Genomic DNA, 19845 nt, shown 5'->3' on the forward strand with positions numbered 1-19845 from the left:
GGAGCAGGCTTGAGGGGCCAAATGGCCTAATCCTGTTCCTATTTTTTATGTTCTTATGTTCTTATCTCCCGAATCGCAAGGAAAGTTCACATAAAAAATCTTGCGGCCGCCGCACGTGCCCCCGACAGTTTTTTCTGTCAGTTAAAGGGGAGGGCGGACTACCGCGGCCGCCATCTTATTTTTTTTGTCGGCCGACTGCCAGGTCGGCCTGACAGTTACACTCCCGGGTTCAGCCAGGCCACCAACAGGGTACGAGGCCGTTGCCCTGGCCGAAACCATCCCTGGTGGTCCAGTGGACCTAACTAAAATAATCATAGAGCTCGCAGCGGCTCTCCCCTTTAAGTGAATGGGAGAAACATGGTGACACGCCAGCTACGCTGATGACTGACAACGGCGGACAATGCGCCTGCCCCTACTTCCGCCCCCATTATGATCGACTTCCGGGCTGCTCGAAAAATGAAACCAAAGAGCTGAATTTCGCGCAAGTGACCACCGCATTCACCGCGGCGGTGAAACCAAAGGAAAAATGTTTCAGGCGGAGGTGAATTTCTCATAGGCGGTCCCTCAAAGGAGGATGACCTGCTTCCACGAGAGTTCACAGATGTTTCAATGAAGGACCCGATGTTCCAGTCCTGAACTCCAGTTGAGGGGGTGGAAGATGCCTGTGCATGAATTTTTTTAACGTGTGGTGACCGTTGCACATCAGCCACCACACGGGCTTGACAGAGCTCGGCCTTTATCCAGTGGCAAGGATTAACCAGGACGACTGGAGACCTGCTCTGCTGCACGGACCTAGTGCGCACACATATCACATTAATACATAGGGTTAGGGTGAATATGTGATTATTGGCACCTCGAGAGAAATACCCAGAGGGCAATTGGTGTCTATGTAACCATACAATAACTAAAAATTAACCTGGTGAGAGAAGAATAAATGACTTGCTGAACAAGAAAGGGAACAAAATTAATTATTGAAAAAAGTAAAACCTGCAAGTTAGGACAGTGTGGTAACTTGGACAGATTGCAGAAGGATATTGTTGTGCTCAGTGAAACATGGCATTCCATGCAAGGCCCTAAACATGGCAGTAAGTTATTATTACAGAGCATCTGTAGCAGAGTGGCTAGTCTTGTGGACGAAGTACTTATAGAAAGATAGAAACATAGAAAATAGGAGCAGGAATAGGCCAATCAGACCTTCGAGCCTGCACTACCATTCAATAAGATCATGACTGATCATTCACCTCCATACCCCTTTCCTCCTTTCTCTCCATACCCCTTGATCCCTTTAGCTGTAAGTGCCATATCTAATTCCCTCTTGAATATATTTAACAAACTGGCATCAACAACTCTCTGCGGTAGAGAATTCCACAGGTTAACAATTCTCTGAGTGAAGAAGTTTCTCCTCATCTCGATCCTAAATGGCTTACCCCTTATCCTTAGACTGTAATCCCTGGTTCTGGACTCCCCCAACATCGGGAACATTCTTCCTGCATCTAACTTGTCCAGTCCCGTCAGAATTTTATATGTTTCTATGCGATCCCCTCTCATTCTTCTAAATTCCTGTGAATACAGGCCTAGTCGATCCAGTCTGGATGGAGCAGCATGGAGTGTCATACATCAGACTGATGTTTACTTAGTGTCCATATTCATGTGGTTGGTTGGTTTGGTACTTTCTGAACAAAGGTACAACAGAGGCATCAGCAGCAGGTGCTTTTGAGCACTATATGAGGAAGTGTAACATTAATACATTTCAGAGCCGGATCACTGGATGACAAATCCCATAGGTGAATGTTCAAACCCTTAATTTTTCACCATTAGTGACATTCACGGTCCAGGTCAAATTTTACAAATTTACTTCTTTGGAGGCGGAACATTTTCCTCGAAATATCCCTGGTTCATGATGTTGCCAGCTGGAAAATATCTGGCCACTACGAATGTGGAGCTGTTCGTGGCCGAGGCCTTCCCAACCCCCCAAATTCTTGCTGTTTTTCCATATCATTGCTGTACCAGAGGAAAATCCGGGACAGTTACAATTGTAATTTTTTATCTCGCTGTAGCACCTTTCAGCTACTTCCTTACCCGGTTGATCGTATGATGCCCAGGCGAGGTCCTCTCCACACTGTCCCCGGCTGGATTCCGGGCTGTGTTTGAGGATGTGGGTAATGGCGAGAGCCTCAGCCTACTGCTGTGCTTCTTTGCAAAGTTTGCTGCATAGTTTCAACCCTGACGCGCCATGTTTCTTCCTAAAACTTCACGCGAAAACTCCTTAGAAGCTGATTTTCCCATGTTCAGTACTTGCTGGAGATCTTTGAAGTAAAAGAACTGATGATAATAGTTATTGAGCTGAGCTTACTGAGAATTTCTACAACCAGGGCTCAGTTGATTTAAGTTAAAACAACAGATTGAGTGAGTAATACCAATTACAGGCAAACTGTGATATCTTCTGTACGACCTCACAAACAAGCACGCATTAAGATGGCTGATAACTTCAGGAACCTGTCAAGTGACCTGTTCCCTCTTTATTGTTGTAAACAGCACTGGCTGCATTACCACAGTAGTCCACTGGGTGGAGCTATATATATATATTACACTTCTCTCTTCTTAATGAAGAAGTCATTATAGAAACAATCATCATACATAATTTGCATGGTTATGCATGACAAAGGATATGGACTTGTGTTGCCATATTTATAAATCAAGCTTAACCACTTGTTCTCTGTTTTGAAAAGGATACCTTTGCTCTCGAACAGAACTTCCCAAACATGGTGTCAAACTTAGACTCATGCTGGGCTGATCCTGAGAAAAGTTTTCCTCCAAGGGATGCCCTTAATTTACATTTGAACGCTCTACAACTTCAGACTGTTTGTCTGTCTGACTTGGACTCAGATTTTAATTCTGAATTTCTCTTGGACTTGTTTCAATACATAAGAACTTAAGAACATAAGAAATAGGAGCAGGAATAGGCCATTGGCCACTCGAGCTTGCTCCACCATTCGATAAGATCATGGCTGACCTGATCATGGACTCAGCTCCACTTCTCTGCCCACTCCCCATAACCCTTTACTCCCTTATCGCTCAAAAATCTGTCTATCTCCGCCTTAAATATATTTAATGACCCAGCCTCTACAGCTCTCTGGGGCAGAGAATTCCATCGATTTACAACCCTCTGAGAGAAGAAATTCCTCCTCATCTCAGTTTTAAATGGGCGGCCCCTTATTCTGAGACTATGCTCCCTAGTTTTAGTTTCCCCTATGACTGGAAATATCCTCTCTGCATCCACCTTGTCGAGCCCTCTCATTATCTTATATGTTTCGATACGATCACCTCTCATTCTTCTGAATTCCAATGAGTAGAAGCCCAACCTACTCATCCTATTCTCATAAGTCAACCCCCTCATCTCCGGAATCAACCGAGTGAACCTTCTCTGAACAGGCTCCAATGCAAGTCAGAACAACAATCATCTAGGCACCAGGATCTCAGGGACTTAATCTTCAAAAGATCTATAATTGAGGGACAACAAGTCCTCAGCCCCCGATCCACTTATCTGAGTGCTTCTGTGGTAGATGCGGCCCAAACTTGGACCACTTACCTTATGCTGCCTTTTTCCACAAAGTCGACTTCATTATTTTTTTATTTATTCATTCATGCGATGTGGGCGTCACTGGCAAGACCAGTATTTATTGCTCATCCCTAATTGCCCTTGAGAAGGTGGTGGTAAACCATCTTCTTGAACCGTGCAGTCTGTGTGGTGAAGATTCTCCCACAGTGCTGTTAGGAAGGGAGTTCCAGGATTTTGATCCAGCAACGATGAAGGAACGGCGATATATTTCCAAGTCAGGCTGGTGTGTGACTTGGAGGCGAGCTTGGAGGTGGTGGTGTTCCCATGCACCTGCATCCCTTGTCCTTCTAGGTGGTTGAGGTCGTGGGTTTGGGAGGTGCTATCGAAGAAGCCTTGGCGAGTTGATGCAGTGCATCATGTAGATGGTAATAGGGGAATAATGCTGCTCAATGAGGGAGGAGAGATGCTTGGCGCTCCTGAATTTCAGTTGCAGTAATTTTTTGGTGTGTGTTTGGGCCAGCAGTTGGGTTGTGGAAGATGGATTGGATAGGTCAGCCGCTTGACTCTATTCACATGTGACAGAATGGATTACCGGTAGGCTGTAAAGGGTACATTTTTGGCAGAAAAATTGTAGTTCTATATATGACTGGCGTCTTATTATAGTCCTATTTTACTCAATTTTTCATCTCAAAACAAGTGGTAATTCAATAGAAAATCTATCGAGGCTCACGTAGGTAAAAGTCACTTGGCAAAGTATTACAGGGCGACCAGTACCAAATAGAATTCTATCCCAGCAAGGGGCCAATGCCCTCAGGAGAGAAAGGGAAAAGATTTGTAGATAACATTGGTGAGAAAAGAGGAAAGAAAATTAACAGCCCAGGAAAGCCCATTACACTTGGATGATCAGATTTGAAGCAGTTACCTTGCTGGAATGATTTATTGGTGCTTAATCCAATTGCACAGTTAGTAAACAAATGTATTCCCGATACTGCATTCCCTTGACAAGATTAACTCTGAACAGATATATGATTTTATCGGGGATGACACAACATTAATAATGAACTGGAACATTTTCAAAGACAGGTTGCTGTGAGTTTGATCTGACGGGTTGATAATAAGTGAGCTGTACTCTATTCAGCACTGTAATGTTCAACAATGCAATTCCACAGACAAGACTACTCTTCTCTTCTAAAGGTTTCATTGGCATTTTCTCAGTCCACATTAGTTTGCACAGTTGAAAATATAAACCATACCTCAGTATGTGAAATGTCACTTAGCTGTCACTGTGATTTCCTCTGCCCCAGAGCAATTAGAAAACCGTGCTCAGCTTTGATTACATAGCATTATAACCGAATGTGTTACCAGTGTTCTTTCACTTGTAAGAAAGACCTTTAGGGAGCACTCATACTTATGGAACTAGTCTGAGTCAACCAAACAGGCACATTTTATTTTCCACCTGAAAATGTTCTCCTGCAGTTGTTGGCTCATGCTCGGTTATTGCTCCACAGTAACCATTCTAAACAATGAGGGCTAATAGATGGTATGGAGAAGGGGGCAGAATCACATCGCACCTGACATTGCAGGTGCATATTTTTCCAGCATCGCAGTGCCCACGCCTGTTGTTGGGCCTTATGGAACGTCACCCCCAAAGTCTTGTACATTGGATTAAGAGACTGAGTGTTCTGCAGCCAAATTTGCGCCCCGTTTCAATGGTTTTTACCGCAGCTGTGGTTGAGGTCGCCTCTTCAGCGGAATTCCGCTCTTTGCTGTTTTTTAAAAATTCGGATCCAGAATCGCTCTTAATGGGGGTGGTGACTACACGACAGGGGCGGATACGGGGCGGTGGCAACACCTGAGGGGCGGAGGTTGGGGGCGGTGTGGAGTGACCGTCGCGATGATGTCATCACAGCACCATGTCACCACGGCTCTCCCTTTCACTTAAAGGGGAGAGCCGTTGCAATTTTGAAACTTCAGCCCACTGGGCCACCAGAGATGGTTTCGACCAGATCAGCGGCCTGCCACCCTAGAGGGGTTGCCAGGCTGCCTGTTGGCAGCCCGGCCGAACCCGGAGGCATAATTGTTGGGCCGACCTGGCAGTCGGCCGACAAAAAAAAAACATGGCGGTAGCAGCTGTGTGTTTTCCTCTTTAAGGAAAGCCACACTTCCATTGCAGAAGGCCACAACCTCATTGGACCACCGGGAAAAAAAATCGGGTTTTGGCACCACCAGTTGCCCGAAGATTTTCAGAGGGGAATGTCGCTGTTGGGGGATTAGATCAGCAATGCGCACGGTGATGATGCACTTAAGACGGATCGGCAGCAGCGGAGCATTGCTGGGGTGGGGGGGAATCGGGGCACTGCCAGGAAACCTCGGAAGGGCAATTGGGGTATCAGCAGCCATCCCACGAAAAGTCGGTGGCCACTCCATTCCGCAGCATGGCTGCCAATTTGCGGTGGTAACAGGCATTAAGGAGAGGGGCAATTTTGACCTCAAAGAGTCTGCAAAGGGATATAGATAGATTAAGTGAGTGGCCAAAAATTTGGCAGATGGAGTATAATGTGGGAAAATATGAGGTTATCCACTCAGAAGAATAAAAAATACAAATATTATTTAAATGGAGAGAGACTACAAAATGCTGCAGTACAGAGGGATCTCGGGGTCCTTGTACATGAAACACAAAAAGTTAGTATGCAGGTACAGCAAGTAATCAGCAAGTGAGGAGAACATAAAAAATCTGCAAAAGGACATAGACAGACTGAGTGAATGGGCAAAGATTTGGCAGATGGAGTATAATGTTGGAAAGTGTGAGGTCATGCACTTTGGCAGAAAAAAATCAAAGAGCAAGTTATTATTTAAATGGAGAAAGATTGCAAAGTGCTGCAGTACAGCGGGACCTGGGGATACTTGTGCATGAAACACAAAAGGTTATAGCAAGTGATTAGGAAGGCCAATGGAATCTTGGCCTTTATTGCAAATGGGATGGAGTATAAAAGCAGGGGAGCCTTGCTACAGTTGTACAGGGTATTAGTGAGGCCACATCTGGAATACTGCATGCAGTTTTTGGTTTCCATATTTACGAAAGGATATACTTGCTTTGGAGGCAGTTCAGAGAAGGTTCACAAGGTTGATTCCGGAGATGAGGGGATTGACTTATGAGGAAAGGTTGAGTAGGTTGGGCCTCTACTCATTGGAATTCAGAAGAATGAGAGGTGATCTTATCAAAACATATAAGATTATGAGGGGGCTTGACAAGGTGGATGCAGAGAGGATGTTTCCACTGATAGGGGAGACTAGAACTAGAGGGCATGATCTTAGAATAAAGGGCTGCTGATTTAAAACTGAGATGAGGAGAAATTTCTTCTCTGAGGGTTGTGGATCTGTGGAATTCGCTGCATCAGAGCTGTGGAAGCTGGGACATTGAATAAATTTAAGCCAGAAATAGATAGTTTCTTAAACGATAAGGGAATAAGGGGCTATGAAAGCGGGCAGGGAAGCGGACCTGAATCCATGATTGGATCAGCTATGATTGTATTAAATGGCGGAGCAGGCTCGAGGGGCCGTATGGCCTACTCCTGCTCCGATTTCTTATGTTATGTTCTTATTAGGAAGGCAAATGGAATGTTGGTCTTTACTGCAAGGGGGATAGAGTGTAAAGGCAGAGAAGTCCTGTACAACTGTACCCCAGGGAGTTGTGAACTCCGAGTCATTGAATATATTCACGGCGGAGATAGATAAATTTTTGAACTACAGGGGAGTCAAGGATTATGGGGAATAGGCAGGAAAGTGGAGTTGAGGCCAAGATCAGATCAGTCATTATCTTATTGAATGGTGGAGCAAGCTCGAGGGGCCGAATGGCCTACTTCTATTTCTATTTCTTCTGTTCTTATGTTCATATACTTTTTTAACCAATTAATGGGGCTGAAATTCCGGTCGGAGGCTTCCCGCAGGCAATTGCCTGCGACCTGAAACATTTCTATGAATTTACCTGATGGTCCGGGAGGAGCCTGCGATTCCGGTGGAGAGGCCTTCTCTTCCCACGCTGCAAAGCGCGCTCCCATCCTCCTGGTTCCAACGCAAAATGTGCAGTCACGTGTGACTGCTCAGCCAATCAGGTACAGTATTCCACAGCTTTCTCATTAGTAACAATGAGAACTCCGTATCCATGAGTTCTCATTGTTATTAATGAGGAAAAAAAACAAACGCACTAAACACGTAATAAAAAATAAAAAACACACCTCACATAATTAAAATTAATTGAAATTAAAGTTAATAAATATCTTAGAGAACATTTTTTTTCCGAGTTTTAAAAAGTTTTTTAAATTATGGTTAAAAATAAATGTAACATAGTGGCCAGGGTTTTTAGTAGTTTTTAATTTAATTTAATTATATTTTTGTATGTTTTTAAACACTTACTCCTGTAAAAGTAGGCCATGCGCCTGCTTTTATCGGGCGCAAGAATTTTGAGGACATTTGCTGGGCAAGATATTGGTAAATACTGCAATCTCGCCCATGTAAATGTCCTCGCTCCAGCTTGACAGATCGCAAAAGCTGGTTTTCAGTGCATGTACATTATGCGCTGAAAACAGGCTTTTTCGATGCCTTCCCGGGTCCGTAGAAACTTCGTACGGACCCGGGGAGGCTGGGATTTCCGGGCCAATGCCTTTGTTAAAGTAGGAGTAGAAGATGCCTGTGCGTGAATTCTTTTAACATGGGGTGGTCGTTGCACACCAGCTACCACACGGGCTTAGCTGAACAAGGTCTTAATCCAGCGGCAAGGGGGTCCAAGACGACTGGAGACCAAGCACTGCTATATGGGCCTAGTTGCGTACAGCGAGATGTTGGCCGCAGGCTCGGCGCTGAGTCGTGCCCTTGATGGTAGGTGGGCTGAGGCTTGGTTGGGGGTAGGCATTGGGAGGGTCAGTGGCCCACTAGAGTTCAGAATGGAAGTTCAGGGTGGTCACGGTCATGATGCTTACCACGTGCTGAAGGAGAAGAGGCCAGGTCACCAGTGGGGAAGGAGAGGTCCAGTCGTCGCTGAAGGAGGAGGAGACCCAGTCGCCGTTGAGGAGGAGGTCACCAGTGGGGAAGAAGAGGTCCAGCTGTTGCCGAAGGGGAGGAGGCCCGTGTGCTGCCGCTGGAGGTGTTCCGATCGCTGTTGGAGGGGGCCTGATCGTCGCTGGAGTTAAAATAGTGAATAAATGGAGATTGCAATCTTAACTCCTGAACTTGAAATAAGCCCCACCAAAAACTATATGACATAATAATCCAACTGTGGAAATCTGAAAGGGCTAACCTGAACAAATTCCATGTGAAAAAACAAAATACATCTGGAATGCAATATTACTGCTTTCAATTGACTTAAAGAAAGAACTTGCATAGCAGCTTTCATGGTTTCAGGGCATCCCAAAGCACTTTACAGCCTTTCAAGTGTCTTTGAAATGTAATTCCTGTTGCAATGCAGGGAAACATGCCAGCCAATCAGCACACAGCAAGGTCGCACAAACAGCAGTGAGCTAAATGACCAGATAATCTGTGTTCAGTGATATTGGTGAAGGATAAATATTTGCCAGGACACCAGGAGAACACCCTTGTTCTTCTTCAAATAGTGCTATGGGATGTTTGACAGGAAAGCATCGCTTGCTTTGATATCTACACTGAGTGTGAGGTGTTCCGTACCAGCAAATAACAGGGTGTAATGTTGTCAATTTCTATTGATATTTTACTTGACAGAACTAATATGTACACTTGTTAACCTACAAGATAATTTGGCCCTCAAATAATTAAAGTGACAGCATATTGGGCCCAAGTTTCGGGCTGCGCCTAAAACGCCGCAGCCCGGACCTGGACGCCCGTTTTTCGCGCCACAAAGTGTGCCTAAAAAAAGCTCACCTATTCTCCGGCTCCCTGCAGGTCCTCTGGAGCTGGGCGCGGCGCAGCATGAGCTATGGGGGGCGGAGCCAGGTCGCTGCTCTGAAAACAATGCCGGGACCTCTGCACATGCACGCTACAGTAGCTCCAGGCGCCCAAAACTGTGGGAGGGGCCCAAAGCAGGCAGCCCCTAGCCCTGGCCGAATGGCCTCACTGGGGCTGCGTGGATAAGGCTCACCTCCCACTTGACCTGACCCGACTTGACTCCCGCTCCCCGGACCCGACCCGACCCGACCTCCGGTGACCCGACCTCCGCGACTCTCTCCCCCCCCCGGATCTCTGCGACTCTCTTTCCCCCCCCCCCCGACCTCCGCAACTCTCTCTCCCCCCCCGACCTCCGCAACTTTCCCCCCCCGACCTCCGCGTCTCTCCCCGCTGACCTCCGCGACTCTCTCTCCCCCCCTGACCTCCGCAACTCTCCCCCCCCCGACCTCCGTGTCTCTCCCCCCCCCCGACCTCCGAGACTCTCTTCCCCCCCCCCCCCCGACCTCCGCGACTCTCTCTCCCCCCCGACCTCCGCGACTCTCTCCCCCCCTGGACCTCCGCGACTCTCTCCCCCCGACCTCCGCGACTCTCCCCCCCCGACCTCCGCGACTCTCTCCCCCCCCTGGACCTCCGCGACTCTCTCCCCCCCTGGACCTCCGCGACTCTCTCCCCCCGACCTCCGCGACTCTCCCCCCCCGACCTCCGCGACTCTCTCTCCCCCCCCCGACCTCCGCGACTCTCTCTCCCCCCCCCCGACCTTCGCGTCTCTTCCCCCCCCCCCCGACCTCCGCGACTCTCTACCACCCCCCCCCCGGATCTCCGCGACCCCCCCCGATCTCCGCGACACTCTTCCCCCCCCCCCCGGATCTCCGCGACTCTCCCCCCCCGACCTCCGTGTCTCTTCCCCCCCCCGACCTCCGGTACTCTCTACATCCCCCCCCCGGATCTCCGCGACCCCCCTCCCCGATCTCCGCGACACCCTCCCCTCCCCCCCCCCGGATCTTTGCGAGCCCCCCCCGGGCTCCGCAACCCAACCCCCCGGACCTGGGGCCCCAGACCCAACGCCATCTACCGAAGTGTTGGGCCCGGCCGTTCAGCCTCCTTCTCTCCCTCCCTATCCTCTCCTTCCCTTCCTCCCCTCTCCTTCCCTTCCTCCCCTCTCCTTCCCTCCCCCTCCCCCCCACCCCCCTCTACCTCCCCCCTCCTTCCTCCCCCTCCCCCACCCCCCTCCCCTCGCTGTCAGAAACACAGACACAGACAGACAGACAGAGAGATAGTGACACTGACAGAGACACACTGGGGGGGGCGTCCCAGCACGCTGTTGGAGGACTCCCGGTGCTGCAGTCGGTAAGTAGAAAATGTTTTATTGATTGATTTTTTAATTTTTTAAATTTTTTATTAATTTTTTTTTGATTGATTTATTGTTGATTTATTGATGTATTTATCATTTATTATTAATGATGGCTCTTTATTTGTAAAACTGAAGAGTTTAATGTTTGTAAACTTCCCTTTAAACCTCCCCCCCCCCATTCCCTATGCCTGATTTGTAACCTACGCCTGATTTTCTAAAGTGTAGACAAGGTTTTTCTGAGCGTACAAAAATCTACACTTACTCCATTCTACGTTAGTTTGGAGTATGTTTTCACTGCCTAAACTTTCAAAACGGGCGTAAGTGGCCAGACATGCTCCCTTTTGAAAAAACAATCTGTTCCAAACTGAAACTGTTCTAACTGACGAGAACTGGAGCAAACTAAATGCTGAGAATTTCAATTTCTAAGATACTCCATTCTAAACGAGTTGCTCCAAAAAAACAGGAGCAACTCAGGCCGAAACTTGGCCCCATTAAGTGGATGTACCGGCATTGTCAAAACAGGTGTGAATTTGCCTTCTATTTTTAATACAGAAACAATTTCAGGAAGATCTGCATAGAAACGCTTTATTTATGACTGTTTATAATTGCCTTTGGCACTTTATACAAGAACTTGGGTCTACAAAATATTGGCAGAGGTGTTGTAACATAATTACATCTAAGCTCTGCTGATTTCATTTTGTTTTCTTCCAATTATTTTTTGTTCCTAAAGCAATGTATGATTTAACCTGCACTTGTTTGCAGTTTCTTGCACCCAGAACTGGAACGTTATCACACACGTGCCAATACTCACTGTTTACTTAATGTGTCACGTTATTCATTACAGGGATTGGTTGCCTAATTTGTGACATATTTGCAGCACATTTCTGAGTGAAATCAATGACATTTTGTGCTTGAGGATTAATGCATAAAAATAACTGCTGGTTCACATTCTGACCATTGAAAAACTAAAACATAAAATGTACTTAATTATAATATATTGCAATCACAACTTTAAAAAAGGTATATCATAAAATGTATCTGTAATAAATACTGAGGCCTGTGCACTACCGGCTGTTATGACCTCCGTCCCCTTTGATAGTTTCGAGGGACTGCCTATGATATGATGATGATAGTCTAGCTGCAATTGAAAAAGTTATGAATCATAGAATCACATAGCACAGAAAGAAGACATTTGGCATATTGTGCCTGTGGTGGCTCTTTGCAAAAGCTATCCAATTAGTCCGACTCCCTTGCACTTTCCTCATGGCCTTTAAGTTTTTCCTGAATATGCTTCTGGATTGTTTTACCAAATTGACAACACCCTGACAAATTAAAGAACAAGCTGGGTAAATAGAGTTGAGGTACAGATCAATGGACTGGCAGAACAGGCTTGAAGGGCTGAATGGCCTACTCATGTTCCTACGTGCTATTTATAATACCCTTTTTCATTGCAAGCTGCACTGCAGCAACTCGCCAAGGTCTCTTCAATAGCACCTCCCAAACCCACGAACTCTACCACCTAGAAGGACAAGGGCAGCAGGCGCATGGGAACACTATCTCCTGCAAGTTCCCCTCCAAGTTACACACCATCCTGACTTGGAAATATATCACAGTTCCTTCATCGTCACTGGGTCAAAATCCTGGAACTGTTTCCCAAACAGCACTGTGGGAGTATCTTCACCACATGGACTGCAGCGGTTCAAGAAGGCGGTTCACCACCACCTTCTCAAGGGCAATTAGGGATGGGCAATAAACGCTGGCTTTGCCAGCTGTGCCCACATCCCAGGAATGAATAAAAAGAAGACAGAAAGACTTGTATTTATATAGTGCCTTTCATGACCACCGGACATCTCAAAGTGCTTTACAGCCAATGAAGTACTTTTGGAGTGTAGTCACTATTGTAATAAAAAAAAGTTAAAGGCAGTACAGCATCAAAATGCTATTCAGATGTTAGCACTGTTCTCTATCTGGCTGAATCTATGCCCATTTGAAAATGGAATGCTTCCTTTGGACAACCAGCCTTTATAATCCAAATAAAGTCTGATTCGAATTGCAGTGGGTTAACATACTGCCCCTTAATATCTGAGATCCAAGTTTGAATCTAGTTCAGACTGATGAGATCATTTCCTTTCTCTGTTGATGGCAAAGTTCCTCCAAGATTTAGTGTTCACAATGGGGAAGGCCAGTGCAATGCCCCAGGAGGAGGCAGCAAAGTTTCAGTGCCACCTCAGGACTCCTGCTTGGATTCTGCAGTTGGACTGTCTGAGAATTACCAGCATTGGCAGTGGTACCTACATGAAATGGGATTGGGCAATCTCAGCCCAGTTCTTTCTAGGAGGTGGGCCCACCCCACTGAACTGCTCACAATTCAGTACTAATTGATATTAAACTGATTACCTCATTCTGAGAGACTGTAAGAAGTACAACTGTGAGTAAGTGAAAAAAAATCACAGTCATGTAGTTGAGGATGCTCTTCTGAGGCTGGATATATTATGTTGCATTGCATATTGACTAATTAGCAGCTAATGATACTGCAGAAACTCCTGTAGTTTTCTGTAGAACTATTGTATCTTCTCCTGATGAAAAAGAACACGTGGGTTCATTTTGGTCAATAGAAATTTCATATCTTCAATTGATGTGGACAAGTACAAGGGGCATTAAGCTGCACAACACCTGGTGGTATTTCAATGTCAAATTTAATTTGATAACGCTTCCGTGAAGCGCCTTCGGACTTTTTAACTCCATTAACAGGCTCTCGGCTGCAGAGAAAGTTGGGTCTCAAACCAGTGTTCTGATCTTAAATATAGGCAATTACAAAGGCATGAAGGCAGAGTTGGCTAAAGTGGACTGGGAAAATAGATTAAAGTGTAAGACTGTTGATGAGCAGTGGCAGACATTTAAGAAGATATTTCATAACTCTCAACAAAAATATATTCCAATGAGAAAGAAAGACTTTAAGAGAAGGGAGAACCATCTGTGGCAAACTAAGGAAGTAAAGGATGGCATCAAAATTGAAAACAATGACGTACAATGTTGCCAAGATGCTTGTACAGGTATATAAAAAGGAAGAGTGTAGGTAAGTAAACAATGGTCCCTTACATGATGAGACTGGGGCATTAATAATGGGGAACAAGAAAACAGCAGGGGCTTTGAACAAATATTTTGCATGGGTCTTCACGGTAGAAGGCACTAAAAACATCCTTATAATAGATAATCAAGGGGCTATAAGGAGGGGTGAACTTAAAACAATCACTATCAGTAAAGAAAAAGTACTCGGCAAAATAATGTAACTAAAGGTGGACAAGTCCCTTGGACCGGATGGCCTGCATCCTAGGGTCTTAAAAGAAGTGGCTGCAGAGATAGTGGATGCATTGGTTGCAATCTACCAAAATTCCCTTGAATCTGGGGAGGTCCCATCAGATTGGAAAACTGCAAATGTAATGCCCCTATTTAAAAAAGGAGGTAGACAGAAATCAGGAAACTATAGACCAGTTAGCCTTACATCTGTCGTTGGGAAAATGCTGGAGTCTATTATTAAGGAAATAGTAGCAGGACATTTAGAAAATCATAATACAGACAAGCAGAGTCAGCATGGTTTTATGAAAGAGAAATCATGTTTGATAAATTTGTTGGAGTTCTTTGAGGGTGTAATGAGCAGGGTGGATCAGGGGGAACCAGTGGATGTGGTGTATTTGGATTTCCAGAAGATATTCGATAAGGTAGTCCATAAAAGATTACTGCAGAAGATAAGAGCTCATGGTGTTGGGGTTAATCCATTAACATGAATAGAGGATTGGCTAAGTAACAGAAAACAGAGAGTTGGGATAAATGGGTCATTTTCTGATTGGCAAACAGTAACTAGTGGGGTGCCGCAGGGATCAGTGCTGGGTCCTCAACTGTTTACAATCGATATTAATGACTTGGATGAAGGGACCGAGTGTAATGTAGCCAAGTTTGCTGGTGATAAACGATGGATAGGAAAAGCAAGTTGTGAGGAGGACACAAATAATCTGCAAAGAGATATAGACAGGCTAAGTGAGTGGGCAAACATTTGGCAGATGGAGTATAATGTGGGAAAGTGTGAGGTTTTCCACTTTGGCAGGAAAAATAAAAAAGCAAATTATTATTTAAATGGAGAGAGATTACAAAATGCTGCAGTACAGAAGGACCTAGGGGTCCTTGTGCATGAAACACAAAAAGTTAGTATGCAGGTACAGCAAGTAATCAGGAAGGTCAATGGAATGTTAGCCTTTATTGCAAGGGGGATAGAGTATAAAAGCAGGGCAGTCCTGCTATAACTGTACAGGGTATTGGTGAGACCACACCTAGAGTATTGTGTACAGTTTGGTCTCCTTATTTAAGGAGGGACAGAAACATTGAAACATAGAAATTAGGTGCAGGAGCAGGCCATTCGGCCCTTTGAGCCTGCACCGCCATTCAATAAGATCATGGCTGATCATTCAACCTCAGTACCCCTTTCCTGCTTTCTCTCCATACCTCTTGATCCCTTTGGCCGTAAGGGCCATATCTAACTTCCTTTTGCATATATCTAACGAACTGGCCTCAACAATTCACTGCAGTAGGAAATTCCATAGGTTAACCACTCTCTGAGTGAAGAAGTTTCTCCTCATCTCGGTCCTAAATGGCTTACCCCTTATCCTTAGACTGTGACCCCGGGTTCTGGAACTCCCCAACATCGGGAAAATTCTTCCTGCCTCTAACCTGTCCAATCCCGTCAGAATTTTATATCTTTCTATGAGATCCCCACTCATTCTTCTAAACTCCAGTGGATACAAGCCCAGTTAATCCCGTCTCTCCTCATATGTCAGTCCTGACATCCTGGGAATCAGTCTGCTGAGCCTTTGCTGTACTCACTCAATAGCAAGAACATCCTTCCTCAGATTAGGAGACCAAAACTGAACACAATATTCCAGGTGAAGCCCCACCAAGGCTCTGTACAACTGCAGTAAGGACCCATTTATTCTGACTGTCAGCTTCCTGTCTGCCAATCAGTTATCTATCCACGTCAATAGATTACCTCCAATACCATGTGCTTTAATTTTGAACACTAATCTCTTGTGTGGGACCTTTTGAAAGTCCAGATACACCACATCCACTGGTTCTCCCTTGTCCACTCTACTAGTTACATCCTCAAAACATTCTAGAAGATTTGTCAAGCATGATTTTCCTTTCATAAATCCATGCTGACTTGGACCGATCCTGTCACTGCTTTCCAAATGCGCTATTTCATCTTTCATAATTGATTCCAACATTTTCCCCACCACCGATGTCAAGCAAACCGGTCTATAATTCCCTGTTTTCTCTTTCCCTCCTTTTTTAAAAAGTGGTGTTACATTAGCGACCCTCCAGTCCATAGGAACTAATCCAGAGTCAATAGAATGTTGGAAAATGATCACCAATGCATCTACTATTTCGAGGGCCACTTCCTTAAGTACTCTGGGATGCAGCCAATCAGGCCCTGAGGATTTATCGGCCTTCAATCCCATCAATTTCCCTAACACAATTTCCTGCCTAATAAGGATTTCCTTCAGTTCCTCCTTTTCGCTAGACCCTCAGTCCCCGAGAATTTCCGGAAGGTTATTTGTGTCTTCCTTAGTGAAAACAGATCCAAAGTATTTGTTCAATTGGTCTGCCATTTCTTTGTTCCCCATTATAAATTCACTTGATTCTGACTGCAAGGGACTTACGTTGGTCTTCACTAATCTTTTTCTCTTCACATATCTATAGAAGATTTTGCAGTCAGTTTTTATGTTCCCTGCAAGCTTACTCTAATACTCTATTTTCCCCTTCCTTATTAGATTCTTTGTCCTCCTCTGCTGAATTCTAAATTTCTTCCATTCCTCAGATTTGCTGCTTTTTCTGGCCAATTTATATGCCTCCTCCTTGGATTTAACACTACACCTAATTTGGTTGAGCTACCTTGCTGATTTCATTTTTACTCCAGACAGGGATGTACAATTGCTGAAGTTCATCCATGTAATCTATAAATGCCTGTCATTGCCTATCCACTGTTAACCGTTTAAGTATCATTTGCCAGTCTCTCCTAGCCAATTCACATCTCATACCATCAAAGTTACCTTTCCTTAAGTTCAGGACTGATACGTCCTTACTACACAGTATAAATGCACACAAGGCCCATGCATGAGAGAAGGTCAGTCTGTGACCTGTCCTTTATTCCTTAGCACTCAAGTGATGAAGGTGGGTGGAGCTTCCCCTTTTATATCTGAAGGTCCAGGTTAGGAGTGTCTCCCACCTAGTGGTCAGTGTTCTCACGGTGTGCAACTTAGGTCAGTTTATACATGGGTTACAATGCTGGTTGAATACATGACATCACCTCCCCCCCCAAAGTCTTATTGGGATCACAGGTTGAGTCTCTCTGGTGGTTTACGCTCCCTTGTAGAGCGCCTGAGTTGGGGCTCCAGTTGTTGGGCGCTGGCCTGACTGTCTGCTGTTTGCAGTGCCTCAGGCCTGTCCGGACTGCCCACTGTGACTGGGCTCTCCTCCCTTTGGTTCCGGTGTTCGGTCACCTGTGGTGGAGTGAACTCTATATCGTGTTCTTCCTCTGCTTCTTCTATGGGGTTGCTGAACCTCCTTTTTGTTTGATCCACATGTTTGCGGCAGATTTGTCCATTGGTAAGTTTAACTACCAGAATCCTATTTCCCTCTTTGGCAACCACAGTGCCTGCGAGCCATTTGGGCCCTGCAGCGTAGTTGAGGACAAAAACAGGATCATTTACATCAATACATCGCGCCCTCGCATTCCTGTCATGGTAGTCATATAGTGACTGGCGCCTGCTCTCGACAATTTCTTTCATGGTGGGGTGTATAAGGGATAATCGGGTTTTGAGCGTCCTTTTCATTAGTAGCTCTGCGGGAGGAACCCCTGTGAGCGAGTGTGGTCGGGATCTATAGGCCAACAGGAGGCGTGATAAGCGGGTTTGTAGGGAACCCCCTTGGATTCTGAGCATCCCCTGTTTGATTATCTGCACTGCTCGTTCTGCCTGGCCGTTTGAGGCCGGCTTGAACGGTGCCGTTCTAACATGGTTAATTCCATTGCCTGCCATGAAGTCCTGGAATTCAGTGCTTGTGAAGCACGGGCCATTGTCGCTGACCAAGATGTCCGGTAGACCGTGGGCGGCGAACATTGCCCGTAGACTTTCTCCCGTGGCAGAGGATGTGCTTGAATTTAAAATGTCACACTCGATCCATTTGGAGTAGGCGTCTACTACAACCAAAAACATTTTCCCCATGAAAGGACCTGCGTAGTCCACATGGATGCGTGACCAAGGCTTGGCGGGCAATGGCCAGGGGCTAAGGGGGGCTTCCCTGGATGCATGGCCCAGCTGGGCACACGTGTTGCACCTGCGAACACAAAATTCCAGATCTGCGTCTATCCCTGGCCACCAAACGTGTGACCTGGCAATTGCCTTCATCGTGACAATGCCCGGGTGCCCATTGTGGAGTTCTCTGATGAATACCTCTCTGCCCATCTGGGGCATGACTACGCGGTTTCCCCAGAGTAGGCAATCGGCCTGAATCGAGAGTTCATCCCTGCGCCTGTGAAATGGTTTAAATTTCTCAGGGCATGCCCTGTACGTGGCTGCCCAGTCCCCATTCAGGACACATTTCTTGACTAGAGACAATAGCGGGTCTCTATTTGTCCAGACTTTAATCTGACGGGCTTTCGCTTCCGAAAGCTTCAACAGCCATGACCATCTCAGCACCATGCTCGGTAGCCTCCTCAGTGGTGGCTAGTGGGAGCCTGCTGAGTGCATCGGCGCAGTTTTCGGTGCCCGGTCTGTGCCGAATTGTGTAGTCATAGGCAGCTAACGTGAGTGCCCACCTCTGTATGCAGGCGGATGCGTTTGCATTTATGGCCTTGTTGTTGGCCAAAAGGGACGTTAGGGGTTTGTGATCTGTCTCCAGCTCAAATTTCCTGCCAAACAGGTACTGGTGCATTTTCTTTACCGCATATACACATGCGAGCACCTCCTTTTCTAACATCCCATAGCCCCTTTCTGCCTGGGACAGACTCCTGGATGCATAAGCTACTGGCTGTAACTGACCCTTGGCATTGACATGCTGCAACACACACCCGACACCATAGGACGACGCATCGCACGTTAACACAAGTTTCTTACATGGGTCATATAGCGTTAACAGATTGTTGGAACATAACAAATTGCGTGCTCTATTAAAAGCCCTTTCCTGGCTGTCCCCTCAGACCCATTCGCGACCTTTGCGTAGGAGCACGTGTAGCGGCTCTAGCAGCGTGCTCAATTTGGGAAGAAAGTTACCAAAATAGTTCAGGAGCCCCAGGAACGAACACAGCTCCGTCGTGTTACGGGGTCTGGGTGCTCTCTGGATCGCTTCCGTCTTGGATGCAGTAGAGCTGATCCCGTCTGCTGCTACCCTCATCCCCAGGAATTCTACCTCTGGAGCTAGGAAGACGCACTTCGCCTTTTCCAGTCGCAGTCCTACCCTGTCCAGTCTGCGTAGTACCTCCTCCAGGTTGTGGAGGTGTTCTTCAGTATCATAACCCGTAATGAGGATGTCGTCCTGAAAAACCACCGTCCCTGGAATCGACTTGAGGAGGCTTTCCATATTTCGTTGGAAGATCGCGGCGGCCGAGCGAATCCCGAACGGACATCTGTTGTACTCAAACAACCCCTTGTTTGTCATGATGGTGGTCAGCTTCTTCGACTCACTCGCCAGCTCCTGGGTCATGTAAGCTGAGGTCAGGTCCAATTTTGAAAAATTTTTGCCACCTGATAGCGTCGCAAAGAGGTCCTCCGCTCTCAGTAGCGGGTACTGGTCTTGGAGTGACACCCGATTGATGGTGGCCTTGTAATCGCCACATATCCTGACCGACCCATCCGCCTTGAGCACCGGCACAATCGGGCTCGCCCAGTCACTGAATTCGACTGGCGAGATAATGCCTTCCCTCAACAGGCGGTCCAATTCGCCTTCTATCTTTTCCCGCATCACGTACGGCACCGCT

General features: G+C 46.4%; 1 protein-coding gene and 1 pseudogene across 4 annotated transcripts in view; one reads left to right on the forward strand and one right to left on the reverse strand.

Moving 5' to 3' along the window:
• The window catches only part of LOC139267373 (glutamate receptor ionotropic, kainate 2), a 319999-nt gene that overhangs the window by 148838 nt on the left and 151316 nt on the right, over positions 1 to 19845 (forward strand). The window lies entirely within an intron of this gene.
• On the reverse strand, positions 1852 to 2286 carry LOC139266914 (Golgi-associated plant pathogenesis-related protein 1 pseudogene; annotated as a pseudogene).

This window comes from Pristiophorus japonicus, chromosome 7, assembly GCF_044704955.1.
Source record: "Pristiophorus japonicus isolate sPriJap1 chromosome 7, sPriJap1.hap1, whole genome shotgun sequence".
Taxonomy (NCBI): domain Eukaryota; kingdom Metazoa; phylum Chordata; class Chondrichthyes; family Pristiophoridae; genus Pristiophorus; species Pristiophorus japonicus.